Source organism: Schistocerca americana, chromosome 9, assembly GCF_021461395.2.
Source record: "Schistocerca americana isolate TAMUIC-IGC-003095 chromosome 9, iqSchAmer2.1, whole genome shotgun sequence".
NCBI lineage: Eukaryota > Metazoa > Arthropoda > Insecta > Orthoptera > Acrididae > Schistocerca > Schistocerca americana.
The window spans coordinates 42,266,271-42,271,833 of record NC_060127.1 but is presented as its reverse complement, the minus strand read 5'-3'; the positions used below and the strand labels follow the sequence as shown (position 1 = coordinate 42,271,833).

Below are 5,563 nucleotides of genomic sequence, written 5' to 3'. Positions count from 1 at the left end.
GGCTTTCAGACAGTCGTTCTTCCCGCGAACCATACGCGACTGGAACAGGAAAGGGAGGTAATGACAGTGGCACGTAAAGTGCCCTCCGCCACACACCGTTGGGTGGCTTGCGGAGTATCAATGTAGATGTAGATGTAGATGTATAATCCATCCCAAAAACCATCAACGTAAAACTTTGCAAAATTTCATTGTTGTCAAGAAAAAATTTAACTATGAATTACGTAGCTTCGGTCAAATTAATTAAAGAATAATGTCAGCTTTGCTATTAAAGAAAACGTCAGCTTTGGTAATAAATACAGCCACTTATTATGACAGCCCACCGGCAGCTAATAGAGTATAGAAAGCAGAGTAAATATATTCATGTCGCAGTTCGATGTAGCAGTCAGATAGCGATCCAGTAACAGTAAAAACAGGTAAGGAACAGTTTTGGGTTATTGCAGGTAACGACTGAGGGCCACGACGACGACACACACTATGTTTCGACGAAATAATCAGAAAATCACTTTTAATAAAACCACCACTCCGTCTACAGGCCACAAGCGGCCCATCGGGACCATCCGACCGCCGTGTCATCCTCAGAGGAGGATGCGGATAGGAGGGACATGGGGTCAGCACACCGCTCTCCCAGTCGTTATAATGGTATTCTTGACCGAAGCCGTTACTATTCGGTCGAGTAGCTCCTCAATTGGCATCACGAGGCTGAGTGCACCGCGAAAAATGGCAACAGCTCATGGCGGCCTGGATGGTCACCCATCCAAGTGCCGACCACGCCCGACGGGGCTTAACTTCGGTGATCTCACGGGAACCGGTGTATCCACTGCGGCAAGGCCGTTGCCTACTTTTAATAAGCAGCGTTTAAATTTGTATGCGACGATTGAGAAAGAGAATTAATTTCAAAGGGAAGATTTCATTTGGTATTATTGAGCAAGAGATAGAAATCCTAAGGGAAGGTTTCATAGGTTATTGTAGAAGGGAAGGTTGCGTAACAAAAGAGATATAGAGCAGACGGGAAGGTTTCAACAATATAAGTCATTTTTAACCAGGTTATCTCACCATTTCTGCCGCAGCTTCTGAGACACGTCCTCACCCTAGGTCTCCCCTCTGCTGAGTCCCGAATATCGCGGAAAGCTATCCCAACGACCACCTGTTCAAACGAAACGAGGAAGACGCAGCTCATTGGCTGTTCCCTGCCTCGTCCTCCAGAAACAGGTGAAACTCGAGCATGCCACTGTCAACTCTACTCTTGCACCACCTGGCGTCAAGGATTTGCTAATTCAGTACCACCACCACCACTTACTTATCTTTGTTAATGATCCATACTCTTACTCTCAAAATAATTACTTTCAGTCACTCACATCCATACAGGAAGGGTGGCAGAAAAATGACAACTTTCCACGTCCAGCTAGCTAGATGGGTAACTGCACGTCATGCACATTAATTTAAAAAAAAAAAAAAAAATTGCCTCAAAGGCTCAAATGGAGAGTACTACAGTACGCTTCAGGTGTTTATTGTTTCAAAAGTTATTGCCACAGCTCTCAACAGATTTATCTGACTGTGAGACGGTCAGTGCCTTCATCAAAAAAGTTTGCTGTTCCCTACTGTAATGGTACTTGAATTACGTAACCATTACGTAACCTCACCTCAACCTCTCGATACCAGCAATATTCTACTGTGTTTTCGTAAAATAGTTAACATATTTCTGTGAGAACATTCAGATTTCATTTCATTAATGTAGAGGTACTTTGATGCATCGATATGTATATATTGCAATGATATTATTCTTATGTGTAGTCTTTCTTTTGTCACTATGATCTTTGACGTATTTGTAACCCATATTTTTTGGGCCCGTAAGTGGTTATTAGAGGGGCAAGCTTTGGTCGTTATGTTAAAAAGACGCAAATTGTAGTCAGTTTCTGAAATGTGAACTTTAACAGTGAGGAAGATATTTTCAAGTATGTTTTATATTGTGAAGTGATGTTTTGGGACGAGTTACGTGATATTGCAACAAAAGTAATAAAAAAGAAGTATAACTTAAATTCGGAGTGATGATTACTTTTTTACATCACCATTGTCCTAACTTTTGCAAAGGCTTAATCTTCAAGAATGGTTTGTGAAGCGCATCTATAAAACTTTTGAATATCGCAGAATAACACCTGAGCCTCTTAGCATCCGAGCTTGGAATCATCACTACCTAGATTTTCGACGATTGAGCCATGAGTTCACAACGAGACCAGCGTGGGAAAACGAAAAGATGAGTGTCTAGTTTATCCGTTATTTCAAGAAATGACTTTATTAACTGTGCTCTAATGACACCTGCCACATAATATAACTTTGTTGTTGCCCGAAAATGCAATATTTAGCAGCGTGAGCAACACTACAGTCATACTTAATTTTTGACCTTTGTTGTGGTAGGCTTGTTAAACTATTAAACCTTGTCTGTACGCTGGCGTGCATGTCTTTGTCTGAAGCGAATTGGCGGCAACGAGTTGCTTTCTTCATGGCTCCAAAATATGGAAATCACGTGGGGAGAGATCTGGACTGTATGGCGAATATGTCATGGCTTTCCACCGAAATTTCTATAACGCTGTCGAAACAATCTTGGCAATGTGTGGGTTGGAATGTCTTTCCTCAGGGCTCCAAAAATATGGAAATGGCATGGCGAGAGATCAGATCCGTATGGAGCATCCGAACAGGCTTCCAAGCGAAACTTCCACAGCATTGTCGCAACATTCTTAATTGGAAGGACCCGCGAATCAGCTCTGGTGTATGACGATCTAACGCGCTAATTGTTGGGAGCACCCGCAAATCAGATGTGGTGCATGACGATGAAACAAGCTAACTGGACAGAATTGGCACGATATCCCTCAGAGGGACACCCAACAACTCTTTCAGCTCAGTGCGTAGGGGCCAGAGGTGGGCCAAAGCTGAGGAAGGGACCTAGCTTAGGATGGGGGTGGAGTATAATGACGTCATGCTTTTTCCTGCCCAGAATTTAAGCAAACAGATGGTCAGAGATCAAAGCTTGTCCAGCATACCTGTTCCTCTTATATCATGTGGGCAGACAGTGATCATAGCGCGAAATAGCATTCGTGCAGTGAGTGACCTCCAGTAAAAAATTTCCACAACAAAACACTCCTATTAAAGGGAGATGTATGTTGTAGAGGACAAAGGGTTATTTTTAGGAAATATGTTGCGAAGACTGACCGAAGTGGCCGTGCGGTTCTAGGCGCTACAGTCTGGAACCGAGCAACCGCTACGGTCGCAGGTTCGAATCCTGCCTCGGGCGTGGATGTGTGTGATCTCCTTAAGTTAGTTAGGTTTAATTAGTCCTAAGTTCTAGGCAACTGATGACTTCAGAAGTTCAGTCGCATAGTGCTCAGAGCCATTTGAACCATTTTATGGTGCGAAATTGTGATTTAGTGTTTCAGTGCGCGATGCACCAGCCTCACGGCAGATGGTGGACGAAGGCTGGCCAGCACGTTATGCAGGTGACACAGTTTTGCAACATGCGTCGGTATGTGTGTATGTGCATGGCAGCCATCAACAGCCAGAATGCAGCATTAGCAGAATTACTCAGGCACAGGCTGCGTGTGGCGTGGTTGCGTTAGCCAACTCATCGAAATAGTGCGGATTCAGCAGCGGTCTGCACTATTTAAGGGCATCAGGGGTGAGCGTCGGCATTGGATCGACCGATTGGGCGTTCGGTCGCTGTTACGTCGTCGTCATCAGTGATGCTGTCCCCGAGGACCGGCCAGCGGAGGGCGTTTCCCGCTGCTGCACCGGCGACTCCCGGCGTCGACACGAGCCGCAGCATCTGCAGGAGGCGAGCTAGGCTGGGCCTCGTAGTGCTAACCTCCTACCGCCTGCGCAGCTGCTGACCGTGTATGGCGTCGCACTCCCCGGGCTGCGCGCATCAGCACGTCTCCACCATGACATGACTGTGGGGCTGAGCTACCAGAAAATGTATTGGGAGAACCAACAACAAAGAGGAAGTTTGCTAAAAACAGCTACCTTCTTCTACCCAGCCACGCCCTACAACTCCGACCACGTCACCTACTGCGGTCATCCTATTACCATACTTTATGAATACGGCACAACACACACTAAGAAAAGAAAGAAAAAAAACGACGAATCACGAAGGAATCAGCAGAATGGGACGGAAATAGACAGAGGTGATGTACATGTACTGACAAACAAATTATCAGAATTTCGGAAAAATGAACGATTTATTCAAGATAAAGAGCGTCACGAACTGCTCAAGTCAATAACGCGTTCTCCCACCTCTGGCCCAATCAAGCAGTTGATAGAGCTGCTGGATGTCCACCTGAGGTATATCGTGCTAATTCTGTCCAATTAGCGCGTTACATCGACGTGTTCCAGATCTGATTCGCGGGTTCTTCCAATAAAGCTCCGAGCGTCTCAATTGAAGGGCAACAGAACGGCGAGTATGGTCGACGTACCGCTGTGCTGTAAGCGCACCATGGGTGTCAACCAAAGGGGTCCTGCTGTGAAAAGAAGTGACTTCCCAGACCCTAACTCCCGGTTGTCGGGTTACAGTTTGGTTGCTATCCGGCCACTGCCCAGTGCGTGTAGAGACACATCTTCGCTGCTCATCAGGGCTCAGTCCGATGCAGAACTCATCACTGGAGACAGTTCCGCTCCAACGAATGAGATTCCAGGTCGATGATATTCTACGACCCGTTTTGTTGCCCTTTATGGCAAGCCATCCTGGACTTAGATCTCAGCAAAATAATGGCCGCAGACACAGGCCCTGGGGTTATACTGCTTGTCTTCGTGCTTACCAAACCCTACTTTGGTGAGCAACTTCGCCGGATCTCTCTCCAGCTGAGAACGTTTCGCGTGTTACTGGCAGGTGGTAACACCTGTATCGATTAGAAGTAGGTTTACACTATGTAACTGTGTATCTGTGATAATGAAGCGTTTGTTCTTTGTTGCTTGTGGTCATTGATTTGTGATAGGAAATTTAAAGTTTGTAATTTATGTGTAGAAAAAGCTAAATAATGTTTAAAATAATTAAATTTTATAATATAATATGTTTATAAAGAAAACATTGTATGTTGAAAGCTGGTTCATGCTTAGGACTCATGTACTGTATAACGTAAAAGATGTAGGGAAGTCCCTCCGTAACGGAAGTGGCTTCGAGCGACGTAAAAGGCGGTTTTGGTGGTCCAAATGGGCGGCTCCTTGGTGGGAACGGTACGCAATCAGTGGCTAGCCGTTGCACGGTTCACATCGATGGTGCCAAGGGAGGCCATTGGAGGCAGCTTTGCATGGAATTTTGTCTCGGATGTGGATCTGTCTGTTGCTTAGTACTCTCAGCAATAAGGAATGGTTCCAACTCGTTAAAAATCTGTCGCCAAGAAGAAATTGTAAAGAGCGTTCAAACATCAACGCTGTGAGTACAGTTAGTCGCCATGTCGCTTGCCACCACTACGTCACCACTGCTCCACCAACTTAATGCATACAGATATGCATCAGAGCACGGGCCAGTTAATTTGTGTGATTTAATAATAATCCAAAAGCTATAATCCCGTGTTTAGAA

At 45.3% G+C, this 5,563-nt stretch overlaps 1 pseudogene; it reads right to left on the bottom strand.

Moving 5' to 3' along the window:
- Positions 1 to 718: 718 nt before the first annotated feature.
- Positions 719 to 836, bottom strand: LOC124551579 (annotated as a pseudogene).
- Between the last annotated feature and the right edge of the window lie 4,727 nt (positions 837 to 5,563).